The sequence below is a fragment of the Protopterus annectens genome, chromosome 2.part0, assembly GCF_019279795.1.
Source record: "Protopterus annectens isolate FY-2018-M chromosome 2.part0, PAN1.0, whole genome shotgun sequence".
Lineage (NCBI taxonomy): Eukaryota > Metazoa > Chordata > Ceratodontiformes > Protopteridae > Protopterus > Protopterus annectens.
Window position 1 is genome coordinate 707548742 of NC_056728.1, and position 16345 is coordinate 707565086.

The 16345-nt window shown below is 40.0% G+C and overlaps 1 protein-coding gene across 1 annotated transcript in view; it reads right to left on the reverse strand.

Annotated features, from left to right (window-relative positions):
* Nucleotides 1-16345, reverse strand: part of ECPAS (Ecm29 proteasome adaptor and scaffold) — a 2158898-nt gene that overhangs the window by 823499 nt on the left and 1319054 nt on the right. The gene's annotated exons all lie outside the window — the stretch shown is intronic.

The following is a 16345-nucleotide window of genomic DNA, read 5'->3' on the forward strand; positions in this document are numbered from 1 at the left end:
ACAGGCAGGCCTCCCTTCAGAAGTGCTGAAAGGGCTTACCATAGAAAGATTCTCTGTCACCCTCATTCTGTGGACCCCCTCTGCGGCGTGGTCGGTGTCTTCCATTGCTACTTCCCCCTCTGGCCCTGGGGGAAGATTCACCACGTGTGTCCTGGAAAGCTCTCTGGGATTTTCAAAACCACATTTTTCCACTTCCTTTCTGACCTTTGGGATATGGTCTGGTAGGTAGGGAAAAACAGACTCCTACGGCAGAGTGAGTCTTTCCTTCTTGTTCACACCTGGTTAGCATGTCCTTGACTTTGGGCCCGAACAGAGATGAGTCATCGAACGAGGCATTCACAAAGGAAGATTTAAAGGGTTCCACAGTGTCACACAAGTGCATCCAAGAATGTCTCCTTAGGGAAATTCTTGAACCCACTGCTCTATTTGCTCCATAGGAAATCCGTCTCATGGAGGAGTTGACCACTGAAGTTAAGGTAGATAGCTGATAGGAAACTTTCTCTGACACTCCTTCAGCTACTGAATTTTGAAGAGCATCTCATAACTCCTTCAGGAGATTTCTCTGTAATCTAGTAAAGTGGGTCAGGTAATTCAGCAATCTAAGAGCAAAAGTCGTTGAAGAAAAAATGCGCTTTCCATATCTGTCCATCGTGCTAGACTCCTTGTCTAGTGGATGGACAGAAGAAAATGTCTCTGAGAGTTCCTTCTTGGTCACCACCATAGCATCTACTGGGACTCCCTTAGTTAAAAAGTTTTTGTCTGAGGGAGAGGGGATGAACTTATCTGGCCTCTAAGAAACAGGTTCCACTGAATCTAAAGACTCCCAAGCCTTTCGAGAAAATAAGTCCAGAAGTTCGTCGAAAGGAGGAGACACCCAAGTGGAGGAAGGGTGAAATCCAAAGGTCTTCAGGTACATGGACTCCTCTTGCTGAAGGGTTGGTGGACTTCCAGTCACCTTTCTGTTTAAGTACTTCTAAGATGTCTAAACAGCAAACTCAAGAGGTATGACCACGGTTTAAGCACAAAAGACTCTCTATTCCAAAAAACAGTGCTAACGAGTTAGTGCTTTCGAGTTCATCCATGAACGCTTCTTCAAACTCATAAAAAATTAAGCTAAAGCTTCCATTTAAATACAATGAAACAGCCTATCAAAATAAAGCAACAATCAAGACATATGTTAAATTTTTTTTTTTAACCATTTGTATACGGTTTAAAAATGTAGCACGAACTTATTAATACAAACTAAGGAAACAGCCTTTGTTAATTATTTTTACAATGTTAGTAAATTAGAGCTTGATGCACTTAGGGGTCTACAGGAAAATACACAGACAGTAATAAGACAAGCAGATAAAGGTGGTGCCGTAGTTGTGCTCAACAGGGCACAATATGAAGAGAATATAGGAAGAATGTTGAACGATACTGATACCTATAGACGTTTACCTGTTCAACAATTTAATATGCTAATTAAGAATGTGCATAGTGATTTATATGACTTATGTGCAATATTATTGATAATTTATATAAGTATTTTTTGGTTAACACCCATTTATACCCATGTTCAGAGGCTTACCAAAGGTCCATAAGGACCTGGAGAATCCTCCATTGAGACCAATAGTCTCCAGCAGGGGGTGGCTAACGGAATCAATTTCCATTTATGTAGAGAAAACGTTTAGGGATATAGTTAAAACCACTGATACTATTATAAGTGATACACATGAATTTCTTGACACTTTATCTGTCTATGCCTTTTCTGAAAGGTTTAATCCAGATATCTTACTTGTGACTTTAGATGTTAAAACACTCTTTACGAGTATTCCTAATGATGTAGGACTTGATTACATGAGATTTTTTCTGACCAGCAAAGGGGTACCCAATGAAACTATTATGAGATGTACCATGCTGCTTGAAATTATTTTAAATAATGTTTTTTCTTCAACACAGATTATTTTTTTTACAAATTAAAGGGGTAGCCATGGGTACCCCTTGTGCTAAATTGTACGCAAATGTCATGGCATACTGGGAGGATACATACATTTTGCAGAATGAAGAATATAAGAGATGCAATACCATATTATAAACGTTTTGTTGATTATGTTATTCTTGTTTGGGACAGACCATTTACTGTTTTTGAATCATTTGTAATATATATAAATACTACTACAGAGTTTTTAGAGTTTGTGAGTCATTCATCCTATGAAAAAATTGAGTTTTTAGATGTCCTTATCAAAAAACAAGGAGACAGAATTGAAACGGAGATGTTTAGGAAAGAATGTAGAAAAATAGTATTCTACATCGTGATAGTATGCATCCTTCATATGTGCACAAAAACATCATAGAAAGTCAGGGATTAAGGATATCCAGGTTAACTATCTCTGACGATGTATGTCAGACTACCTTGAGTGTTTTTGAAAATGAGTTTTTAGAACGTGGGTATAAGAAAGATGAGAGTAGTCAGTTAAGACATAATGGTTTTATTGATAGGAAGAAGAATGGGAGACCGTTTTTCAGATGCAGAAGCAACACTGAACAAATGAATAATGGCATAAAAAATTAAAATGACACAAGAAAAGGGGTCAGAGTTGTCATTCCTTACTCAAATAAGAATAGAAGGATAAAATAGGTAATTGTAAAGGCTTGGGGTATATTAACCACTGATGACAAGGTCACTAATGTGGTAGGGCCAACTCCTAAATACACTTATAAAAACGAAGTCATTGAAGTGACTTTTATGTTATGAGAAAAAAATGTAATTATAGACCACAGTCAGCACGCCAAGGTACTTTTTCCTGTAGAAATTGCAGATTTTGCACATATATGATGAATGATAACTCGTTTATACATCCCAGTACGCATAAGAGATATGAATTTTGTCATTATGCAGATTGCACCACAAGGAACCTTGTTTATCTGGCTAATTGCATTAAATGCTCCTATTTCTATATAGGAGAGACTAACAGGACCTTAAGGGAGAGGGTAAAGGAGCATTTATACGCTATTAACAGGGAAGATGAGACCAATGCATTAGCTAGACAAACTTTGAATCATAACCTCTCACACAAGTTTTTGTTTTTAGTCATTGAATTGATTAATGCAGGCAACATGCTAGGTAATATAAAGAACCACACTGAAAAACACAAAATAAAATGGATTATCGGGCTGCAGGCTGATAAGGGCAGTGGCCTGAATGATAGTCTCTTTAAAGCCATTTTTATTAGATAGACCTTTAAATCATTAATGTTTATGCTTAGAAATAATGGGTCTATAAAAGGCTGCCTAGTTTTAGAGTATGCAAAAAAAGCAGTCTTCCATGACAAGTATTTCAATTCAGCAGTAGCACTTGAGCTCAAAAGGTTATTAGAGTAAGTTTTTCCAACACAAAGGTGAGGATCCCAAGCAGGGAGTAGGAGCTCTCGTGGGGGTCTTATATTCTTTGCCCCTCTGAAACTGCTTGAACAAAGGATGCGAAAACAATGGTGGGTCACAATCATAGTGAGCTGAAATTGCTGCAGCATGAATCTTAATGGAAGAGAAGGACAAACCTTTGTCCAATAACTCAGTAAGATATTGAAGAGCCACATTCAAATTAGGCTCAGAAATCTCCAAATTCTTTGCTGTACTCCAAAATAAAAACCTTCCATTTTTCTCGTACACTTTCCTTGTACTAGGTCTTCTAGCTTCCATAATCACATTTAAAACTTGTTGAGGAAGTTGAGACCTGCTGTGTTTCAACACAGAATATGCCAGGCTGTTAGATGAAGAGAGTGAAGCTTGACATTGAGCAGATGACCGTCCTTCTGAGATAACAGATGTGGAATCAAAGGTAAAGGCCATGGAGGCTTCCTTACCAGACTCCTTAGTAGTGGGTACCAGTGTTGCGAGGCCAATCTGGAGCTATTAAAATCATCCTTGGCTTGTCTTGTCTGACCTTTAAGAGCACCTTTGGAAGAAGAGGCAGAGGTGGAAAGGCATACACATGAAGATTTTCCAACTGAAAGAAAGAGCATCCACTTTCCAAGCTGTGTGATGAAACCCCTTTGTGCAAAACTTTGGCAGCTGGTGGTTTAGTGGAGAAGCGAACAGATCTATGTCTGGAGTTCCCCATGACACTGTCAATTTCTGAAATACATGAAGATCCAGTTTCCACTCGTGGGGATCCATGATTTGTCTGCTTAACACATCTGCTAAGGAGTTCTGTGCTCCGGCAGAAACCTTGCCTGAAGAGTTGGTTGCCAAGCTGACGCAGTCTCCCATAAAATCATTGCTTGCCATAGAGGATAAGAATGTGTTCCCCTTGTTTGTTGATGTACCACATGACAGTTGTGTTGTCTGTTAGAATCAACACCTGCCCTGGAAAAGTAACTCCTTAGAAAGCCATTAATGCAAACTGGACTGCTAACATCTCCTTCATGTTGATATGCAGATGCTGTAGTCTGGCAGGCCACTTGTCTTGTATCCACTTTCCATTGAGATGAGCTCCCCAAGCAATGTCCGAGGCATCTGTCGTTAAAATCTGACTCGCCTCTGGCCGGGTCACAGAGTCCTTGTTTGGGTGACATTCCTGAGCCCACCACGGAAATTCTTTGTGAAGGCAAGGTGTTATTTGAATGACAGTGTCCAAATCCTGGCAGTGCTGTGTCCATACATTTTTGAGATACCATTGCAGCTTCCTCATATGCAGTTTGGCATTGGGAAGCACCAGAATACAAGATGCCATGAACCCTAATGCTTGAAGGACTGTCCTTGCAGTCAGCACGGACTGATGAGATAGTTGATGGAAGTAAAGGGATAGACTCTTTGTTTGTCCGAGGTTAAAAGGCCATCTGGGCTGCTGTATTCAGTCTCACACCCAGAAAGCACATGTCTTGAGAGGGTACTAGACTGGACTTTATTTCGTTCACAGAATACCTAGGCATCTTAGCACTGCTATAACATATTCAGATGCTGTAGAAGGTCTTCCTTTTCTTGAGCCAGAATCAGGCAGTCGTCCAAGTAAGGATAGATTTGAATTCCTTTAGCCTGAAGTAAGCTATCACTGGGCCAGAACCTTTGTGAATACTCTGGGCATGTAGATAAGCCAAAGGGCAATGCAGAGAACTGATAATGAGAATTTCCAGCTCGAAAAGCAGATACTTCCTGCAACTTAGTCTTATAGGCACATGAAGGTAAGCTTCCTTGAAATCTAAAGTTACCATCCAGTGATCTTTGCCCAGCAGAGGTAAAAGTTGTTGTAGCGTCAACATCTTGAACTTGGGAATGTCCAGATAAGTGTTGAGGATAGATAAATCCAAAATTGGTCTCCGTGTTCCCCTTCTTTGGTACTAGGAACAGGCGAGAATAAAATCCTAGGCCTTTCTGATACAGGGACTGGCTGAATGGCCCCTATTTGGAGTAACAGAGAAATTTGCTTGTGAGCCTCTTTCCTTTGTGGAGGAGGAGCGTCTGGCATGCCTTTGAAAGGGGCAATGTATGGAAATAAAACCTGTAACCGTGGTGAATGATATCCAACACCCATCTGTCTTGAGTAATTAAATCCCAATTTTCTTTGAAAAGAGACAGTCTTCCTCCCAAAGGAGCTGCCAGGCGCGAATCTACTGGCAGCTGAAAAGGCAGGTCATTGGGTCTGTTTGCGAAAGGACTGACCCCTGCCCTCACCAGAAGTCTGAGCAGGTGAACTCCCTGTTCTAGGCCTAAAAGAACCTTGAGCTCTGCCCCTACCACGTCTAGACCTACCCCTAGACTGGGTATCATAAGCAGGATATGTCCATCCCTTAGTAGGCCAATTTCTACTAAACTTCGGTGGCTGCACCTGCAAAAAATCTTTAACAGTTTGCATAGACTTAGCTTTGTCCTCCATTTTCTTTAAAACTGCTTCCACAGGCGAACCATACAACACATCAGACTGTAAAGGAGCATCCAAAATCCTTGTCTTAACATGCTCAGCTAAATTCTGATCCCTCAACCAGGCATGCCTGCGAAGAACAGAACTAGTGGCAGCCACCCTCGAGGAGGCCTGTACAGCATCAAAACCACATTGCAAAGAATGCTTACCCACTAGTTCAGACACATAGACTAAATCCAGCAACTCTTTACACTCAATACCTTCCAAAGCATCCACCTTAGATTTCAGTTGTGAAAGGAGATAATTTTGATATTTTAGCATGTGAAACTGACAATTCAACGCCCTCATGGCTAAAGTGGAAGAAGTATACACTTTCTTTCCCATCTATCCAAAGCCCTTGCCTCTTTATCAGTGGGAACAGGGTTTTAACCACAGAGGCCTTAACACCTTTAGGTCCCTGAGAAACAGTTTCGGGTCTGCCCTAGGACTCTTAAAAGATACTTATGAGCTTCAGGCACCCTATAGTACCTATCAGGTTTAACAGGAGCAGGAGGCAAAGAATCAGGGTTCAGGGAAGCCTCTGCAAAAACATCTTCCACCACATTCAATACAGGAGGTATAGCTAAGGGCCTATGCTGGGGTAAAACAAGAATTCCCTAAGCCTTTTCCTGGAATCAGAGTAATCCTGGCCTTCCCATTTAAAGTGCTCCCTCATGGAATGCAGAGTCTCTGAAAATGAGAAATCCTCAGGAGGAGAAGCTGTAGGAGTGGAATCATCACATCAGAATCAGAATAAGGAGGATACTCACTGCAAATCTTCCATGAAGACTCAGAAGCCTCTGAACACTGTTCAAAACTATCAAACTCAGGTTCCACCTAGGCCTCTTATCAGGAGGGGGCATAGAACCTCTAATCATAGTAATCAAATCTTCTGCCATTTTAAGCATATGTTTCTTAGGCACAGAACCTGAAGTGCTAGGAGAAGCCCCCACTGAAGCTAAACTTGGCCTACCTCTCAAAGAAGTTTTGGAAACAGAAGGAGGCTCTAACTACCTTGGGAAGAGGGAAGAACAGTTACCTGAGAAGCCCCTCAGCCTGGCCTACCTCCTGAGAAGGCACATCCTGTAACAGTAAAGTCTCTGCCTGAGACTCCAAAGAAACTCCTGGCAAAACCTCTGGCTCCACTGAGCCTTCTAAAGAACCGGCGTCCGGGACTGCGGTTCATCAACCCTAAACTTCGCTGTTTAGTCCTTGCGCTTCTTGGCCAGCGGGCGTCGGAGCATCCGGCGGCATTTATAATTACAGCGCTTCCCAAACACTAACCTGGCACAGTCTAACCTTCTCTTAATAGTGCGTTTGTTAAACCTAGCACAAGGCGGCATCCACCAACGTCGTGCTCAGGCCCTAAACAAGGTATACACAAGGTATGGTAATCCCTATGAGGTATCTGTTTCCCACAAGGAATACAGTTATTCACTTTTTCTGACATCGGTTAAATACTGAGGCAAGAAAAACCAAAATGTTCCCCAGCGGGTACTTAGCCAACTCTGATTCGGTCTGAAACTCCGACTTCAGAAAATTTCAGAACGCCAACCTGCACTCGCAAAACTGCTTCTGCATCGGACCATGCGGCAAAAAAGACTGAGGATATGACGTCGGTCATGCGCATTAGTACCCTGGCGTGCTGGCGTCCGTCTAATGCGCCTGACCGACGTCAGCCATATACTCTGGTATTCGGGCCGACTGGACAGCGGACTACCCAATAGTTAGGACTGCAGCAATGTGGAATGAAGAACATCAAGGAGACAGAATTGAAACGGAGATGTTTAGGAAAGAATGTAGAAAAATAGTATTCTACATCGTGATAGTATGCATCCTTCATATGTGCACAAAAACATCATAGAAAGTCAGGGATTAAGGATATCCAGGTTAACTATCTCTGACGATGTATGTCAGACTACCTTGAGTGTTTTTGAAAATGAGCTTTTAGAACGTGGGTATAAGAAAGATGAGAGTAGTCAGTTAAGACATAATGGTTTTATTGATAGGAAGAAGAATGGGAGACCGTTTTTCAGATGCAGAAGCAACACTGAACAAATGAATAATGGCATAAAAAATGAAAATGACACAAGAAAAGGGGTCAGAGTTGTCATTCCTTACTCAAATAAGAATAGAAGGATAAAATAGGTAATTGTAAAGGCTTGGGGTATATTAACCACTGATGACAAGGTCACTAATGTGGTAGGGCCAACTCCTAAATACACTTATAAAAACGAAGTCATTGAAGAGACTTTTATGTTATGAGAAAAAAATGTAATTATAGACCACAGTCAGCACGCCAAGGTACTTTTTCCTGTAGAAATTGCAGATTTTGCACATATATGATGAATGATAACTCGTTTATACATCCCAGTACGCATAAGAGATATGAATTTTGTCATTATGCAGATTGCACCACAAGGAACCTTGTTTATCTGGCTAATTGCATTAAATGCTCCTATTTCTATATAGGAGAGACTAACAGGACCTTAAGGGAGAGGGTAAAGGAGCATTTATATGCTATTAACAGGGAAGATGAGACCAATGCATTAGCTAGACAAACTTTGAATCATAACCTCTCACACAAGTTTTTGTTTTTAGTCATTGAATTGATTAATGCAGGCAACATGCTAGGTAATATAAAGAACCACACTGAAAAACACAAAATAAAATGGATTATCGGGCTGCAGGCTGATAAGGGCAGTGGCCTGAATGATAGTCTCTTTAAAGCCATTTTTATTAGATAGACCTTTAAATCATTAATGTTTATGTGATGTTTTAAAGTTTTAGTGTGATGGGATCTTAACAAAGGCTGTTTCCTTAGTTTTTATTAATAGGTTCATGCTACATTTTTAAACTGTATACAAATGGTTAAAAAAAATTTTTATTGTATGGCTTGATTGTTGCTTTATTTTGATAGGCTGTTTCATTGTATTTAAATGGAAGCTTTAGCTTAATTTTTTATGAGTCTGAAGAAGCGTTCATGGTTGAACGTGGAAGCGCCAACTCTTTTGCACTGTTTTTGGGAATAAAGAGTCTTTTGTGCCTAAACCGTGGTGATACCTCTTGAGTTTGCTGTTTAAACTTGGGATTTTTTTCTCTACAAGGGAGCTTTATCCTTGGACTTACTGTTTTTGTATTGATTTCTAAGATGTCTCCATAGGAGACAGCTTCAGGATGCGATCCGTGGGGACCCTTCAGCTTCTTCAAGGTCCGTATCCGAAGTGACTGACTCCTTCGAGGAGTCTAAATGCTTCCTCTTACATCACATCTTCTGACAGACCTCTTCAGAGGGGTAGTCTGAAGAGGTTTCAGAAGAGTGGGGGCACCCTGTGGGACGTCCTGAGGCTTAGGATCTCCATGTCCCTGTGAATGCAAGGGTATAGAGGCAGATACTGCTGCCTTTGGGAGAAGAACATCCAGAGATGACAGCGCAGCTGCTGCCTGTGGAGACAGCACTCTCCTCATCACCTCAAAAGCACCCCACTCCTGATCCGAAGAAATTCATGGATCTAAAGAACCTGAGGGAATGCCCAGAATCAAGGAAGACGTGTCAGAGGCTGAGGTAGGAGCAGAGCTCACCCAAGCCGATGTCCCAAGAGGCAAGTTCGAATCCAACAACTGTCCGCTCCGACTCACCTCCTCGGAGCCGACCGGAGAGAGTCAGCTCCTAGACTCGGGTACCAATGGAGCAGAGCACAGCAATGATCGGATCCCGTAATAGGTCTCGGTTCCGATGGTTCCATCAATATCAGCTCTGGACATTCTGGCTCCGAGGACTGGTCAGAGGAAGAATCAAAGCAGAAGGGGAGGATGTGGTCAACCCCGAAGCCCTTGGGGCCAGCGCCAGTGTCCTTAACAGCCTCTGTACCACTCGATCCATGTCATCATCGGACAGGCTCCTGGAAGACAGAGTGGAGAGGGCTGGAGACTTGGGAGGCTGGAGCAAAGGTGATCTAAGAGTAGGGGAGAACAGTTCCAAGACAGGAGACCGGCTCCACAACTCAAACTCCACAGGCACCGAGACTGATGGTGCCGGAGCAGTAGATCTCTCAAATCCGACAGCCTTAGGATCCGGAGTGGAAACCTTTGTTAATCTTTTTAGAAGGCTCCAATGGAGCACTGGAAGAGGAAGACCTCTTTCCCAGACTTGTCCGATCTTGAGGAAGGAGACTGATCAGACTTTGAAGAACCACGGACCTTGTTGTATTGCTTCCAAAAAGGGGGTTAAGAGACCTCTTAGTATTAGTTTGTTTTTTTCTCTCCAGAAGAGCCCTGTGACTGAAGGAGTGACAAACTGAACAAGACTTCTGGAGGTGGACAGTTCCTAGGCAATACACACAAATAGTGTATCCATCAGTGAGGGACATTTTCTGTCCACATTTCTCACATTTTTTGAACCCAGTGAGTTTTGAATCTTTAGAGGACATTGTCAAAAAAGGAATAGTAAGACAAAAAAGGGCTAGAACAGATTTTTTTTTTTTTAACAACTACAACAACAGCAACAACAGTAATCACAATAGTAGTTAAACAATCCACTATCACTTGTAAAAGAAAGGAAAGAGGGGATGGTACAGCCCTCTAACTTAAATGGGCTATGCCAGAGCGAGTGAAAGAAGGGGAGGCCCTCTAACTTAAACAGGCTAAGGGTAAAGCAGTTCTCTAACTTAAATGAACTAACTTTAAACAGTTTTAGAGAAAAACAAAAGTAAGAAGAGCCCCGTAACTAAAACAGGCCATCAAAAGAGGAGGCCGGGATAGGGAAAAAAAGGCCTAGTGGAAAACGATGGCCAACTGCAGAAAAATCAGCAGAACAAAGTGGAAATAACCACAACTAACACCAAACTAGTTATCTAGAGTAAGAATAATTAAGAAGAAACAATTTCCAACAATATTGGTAATAATCAATGGTATACTTAGCCAGAGCCAGTAGAACGAGCACCCCCCATCTTGTTTAGTGGCAAATGAGATCTAGGGATCTTTCCTAGTACATGCTGGGATAGGGTTTAGCCAGAAGCTAGTGGAAGACCTCAAGCTTGTATATAAGGCCGAGTCAGATCCGAGGATCGGATCCAAATCCATCCTGGTAAGAATTAAGGTGAGACAGGACAACAATACATCTACATTTATTCTGTCATCTCCAAATACCTGACATCAACAAAAGATGTATCCCATAATTTAAATCCAGGCAACACATGGCAGTGCAGAGCTACAATGCCTTTCACACATTCAGGCCAGCTATTGCACAGTCATGGAACATAGGGGAGGTGTCTCAATCTATATCAACAACAAAGTCACCTGAAGACTAGCGAAACAGGATGATGCACTTGAGCTTCTCCATGTCCAGATTTCCATAGCTGAAGTCCCATGTCATATCCTTGCAAGCTATAAAAGTCACCCTCTATGACACAAGAAAACCATAACTCAAACTGACTTCCTGGAGGTCCTCACCATTCAACCCAATACTATATTCATGAGTGACTTTCACTACCCCACTATAAACTGGGATATTTTACATGACCCCCAAATTTACTAGCCCAGAGATTTTTGGGCTTTGTAAACACAAACACCTTGGATTAGATAATCCATATGCTCAGCAAGGGTAAAAATATACTTTACCTGGTACTCAGAAACATAGAGGAATGCTGCATTCTCACTTGTCCTCTCTGATAAGGTCAGAACACAAAGCTGTCTTCCTTGTGATAAAAATCAGTTCTGTGACACCAGCTAACCCTATAACATTTTGGAACTATTCTAAAACAAACTTCCTTCTATTAAGACAAAAACTACCAACATGTCAAGCCTTCAAAACCCTGAGAACACAGATGTGTATGCAGAATTGTTCACAGAAACCCTGTACAATGATGTCAAAAAATGCATTGAGACAGACAAACCACCCTGATGGAATCCAAACATAAGTAGGTTGCACAACAGAAGAAAAGTTATAGCCAAGAAGTGCTAAGACCAGCATGATAAAAATACTATGCAGAATATGTATGTGTGTTGCATCTTTAAGAAGCATTTCCAAGGACAGCACGTGCATATAATTAGCAAGCACGTGCTAGCTTCAATGCCATTTTGACAGTGCAGCCAGAGAGTGAGCAAGCATGAGAGAGTCAGTTTGTTTACGAGTTTATCTAAGTTAAAGCTATTGCCTAAATCCTGGCGTGTTTGTACATACTAAAGTTGTTTGAAAAGAACCTACAAATGTTTGTTTGTTTTATCCTGACTGGATGAATGACATACTGTAATCAGTCTAAACAAACAAATTAGGTCGATTAAGTCTACTACAGTCAAATTTGAGGTAAAGATAACCTCCCAGGCTAAGGACAACCACAAGACTTTCTTTAGCTATAACCGAAATCTCAAAGGCAGCACATAGCAGTGTGCAGAACTCACTGTAAATGGAGCCACCTACGTGGAGACAGAAAATACAGCAAAACTTCTGGTTGACAAATTCAACTCCAATTTTACCTTCTCTCCCTGCAGGAAATACCATCAAACTAACCTCCAACTATCACTAGGGAGGATGAGCTCTGCAAGGCCAAAAACACTGCATTGTTGCTCCCTGATAATATCCCAGGATGCCTACTAAACAGCTTGAAATATAGCCTACTGGGGCCACTGCAGACACTTTAGCCATAGGCTCTAGACAGGTTTTGGTTTTGTCAAGGGCAGATCATGACTACTGAACCTAGTGGACCTTTTGCGAAGGAAACCAAGGCAATGGATGACGGCAAAATGGTGCACACTGCCTACCTTAAACTGACTAAGGCATCTGATACAATACCCCACTCAGGTATTGTAAATAATCTCACAGATATAAGCATAAACCCCCTATGTTACACACAGGATAGCCAGCTGGCCCTTCAGGTGGGACCCAGGAAGTTGGAATAAGGGAAACCACCTCCACAAAGAGGCTGGACACTTGTGTAGTCCCTCAGGGCTCTCTGATGGGTCTACTCCTTTTTGGCATGTACTTCTTGGCAGTCGAGGCCAATGTCAAGATCCTCTGCCTGACCAAGTTTGAGATCATTGCAAAACAGGAGTAGTTATAAAATCCCCCCTAAACAGTAACATCCTACAGGAAGGGCTAACAGACAAATGACTGGTACTAAAGCCAGAGCTTAAAACTCAATGCCAAGAAATGCATAATAGTACCTACTGGGAAACAGAATGCTAGAAAATTACTGCATCAATAACACAATCCTAAGAGTAGAACCAGAAGTCAGGGTTTTGGGTACTTATGCAGATTGTAGCCTGGCCTTTGACAAACATCTCTAATGCAGGAAGGAAATCATTCAATGTTGCTCAAATTATGATCAAGGGCACAGTATTTAGGTCCAAGGCAGCAATCATTACACTGTATTCGGCCCTCATTAGGCGCATCATTAAGTACAACACCCTCCTTTCAATATGTACCTGACCAGGCACATGCAGCAACTGGGATGTCTACAAAGGTTCCTCAAAAAACAATACAGGGCATAAACAGCACATCCAATGCAGACTGTCTCAAAGCCATACTACTATACTCAGACTGTTGAGAGGAGATTATTACATAGGTATATGAAGGTAGAAAAATGTATATAGGCCATGCACTCTACCATTAAATAGCCAAGATTTAGTTGAGCCATCCCCAGAGACAGAGAAGTATAAACTTGGTATGGTGCTTACATACAGTTTGGATGCCTATACAGTAAGAAATATTGTCAAAGAAAATTGTAATATTTTAAAAGGGAATCAAACTGCAAGTTCTGTGGTGGGGGAAGAACTAGTACTAGTAAATGAAACAATGTATAACATGAAATATTAGGAGGGACTAAGGCAGTAGTGGGGACATATGCTTCACAGAATTGCTCCTACTGCAGGTATATGGCCAACAGCCCATCATTTTTTGTAAAAATACAAAAATGTCACATCCTGCCCCACAACGTTGTACTTGTGAGATGGTCTATTGTAGGTGAATGTAAGTCATGTAAGGCATTTTACTTTGGCAGAACTATTAATACATTGAGTAGAACAGTATATGAACATTATTATTCCATAAAAAAATAACAGAAAAAATGGTCTGCACAGACATACTAGTAATGTGAAAAATATAGACAATGTTTGTTTTATGTTGACTGCACTGAACCAGATATTAGAGTGGGTGATGCAGAAAACATTTTGGACACCAAGGAATATAAATGACATGCATTACTAAATGCTATTGTAGATCATTTAATAAATGACCATTTGAATTTTAAATGCATATTGAAAAGACAATAAAAGCAAAAAAATATAAATCATGCCGATTTTACATAGCAGAAATATTCTGCAGATATTTTAATAGAAGTTCTATTCATGTTACAAATTAGTTTTATACATATTTTGAGCATGAATATTTTAAATGGATACACTTTTAAATTTGAATTTATTTAAGCTTGGATGTATGGACTTTCTGCAGAAATCTGATGACTTCTTTATGGTTTAGATGGAAAAACTTATTCCGGGCATTGGTCAATAAAGTTTTCAACCGTTTTGCACTTGATTTGTTTTCTTTTTTCCAGTATGTGGCCATTGCCAACTGTGTTTTTATTTTATTTGAAAATAATAGCAGTAAACTTATTACTCTGTGGGGCTTAGTTCATGATTTACTATTTACTTCTGCAAATCTTAAATATAAAAGACATAACGGCAGTGAGACAAGCAGATGATCTTGCAAAGCAGTATAAACTGGGGGAGTTTCTGATTAGCTGACATTTAAACCATCATATACTGATGTATGCTCTACTATCAATAAATCCATTTTATAAGTTAATCTAAGCTACAGCTCAAAAATAATTTACATTTATAAGTGCTTGGAGTTGCAACATTTCTAATACCTCAATTATTACTAACATTTACCTACCAGAACAACTACTTAGTACAGGGGTTCTAATACATGAAACACAATGAACCATTACTTGTCCCAAAATATCAGTTTAACAAAAAAAAATTGTTCCTGAGCATAATATTATGTTCAGTAAGTCATAAACAGCTTCTTCTACAGGGAATATGTCAAGTGCTGAGATGACATGAAAGAATAGCAATCATCAAGCAGCTATGCTCCCTTTTAAGTCTACAACTAAAGAAAACCCCAAAGTTAATATCATCGAAAGCTTGGTATTACAAAGATAGGAACTATAGCAGTGGAGCAGATGATCCACATTATGCTTGGGAAGATCGCATTTAAACATTAATTACTGAAAAGGTACATCAGACACAAAATTTTAAATCACATAAAAATTATATCAGAACTATTACCACCAATAACAGATAACCAAATGTGCTTTCAACATAAACTAAACTATTGCTTACTTTGTTGCATTTATTTGCTGTATTAAATTTTTTGCTATGAACTGATGTATGATGTTTGTTTGTAAAGGGCCATTCAGTGACAAAATATTAGGAAGTTGGAGCAGTGAGTGAGAGTTTCAAACAAGACAAATGTACAACTAAAATTAGATAAACTTTTGCAGTGAGTGAACAAAACGGACTGTGAGTGAAACTGCGAACAGAGAGAAGTGGTAAAGAAAAAAAACCCACAGCAAAGCACCTCTCAAGGGCAGACACCAGGAAATCATACCTTGGTAGGCATAGCAAAACATGCAGTTTCCAAAAGCTGCCTTCCTCACCATTCAAAAGACAAAACGAAAAGCAAAGACCACAACAAGTAAAATAATCAATATCAGACTCTTTCATCAAACACCCAACACCCGTAGCACAAGATTAAGAGAGAAGACAAATACTAAAATAATCTGATTCCTCCTAGCCCTGAGGAGGGGACCCAAAACAACACTGATTCATACATACTATCTCACGAACACCAACCACAAACCCTAACCAATACAGTATGAAAAATTATTGTTACCACTAATAGACTCCTATATGGAAATATACCCTATACAACAGTTGTTACTTCTTTTATGCAATATGTTTATGTGATTGTGGTCTAGCCTACAGAGATGAAATATAAATACTTCAAGGCTTAAAGAATGCCGTAACATCAGAAATAACAACTAGAGACAGATTGCATACTGTGAGTCTAAACAAAGAGCTACATGATCCAATTTATGCTTGTCAAAGTGCAAGTTAACATTCAAATTATAATACGAATGAATGGCATATCACAAAAATTATCCATCTATTCACCTACGTACAGGTTTATATACATTAGCATAAACACAAAGACTTACAAAGAACCATTCATAAATGAAAACACATACATTTAAAAACTTTTATATGTCAGTCATAAATACATAAGCATTTGAAGTTTAAATAATATTTAGGATTCAACTTTGAACAAAGAAGAAAAATAAATATAAGGACTAAAGCATTTACCTTATTTAAGGTGGAAATTATAATAGCCATTTTACTAATTCAAAGAAAGAATAATTACATTATTATTAATTATTTCTCCTTTTTGGGTAAGTATTTATTTATTTA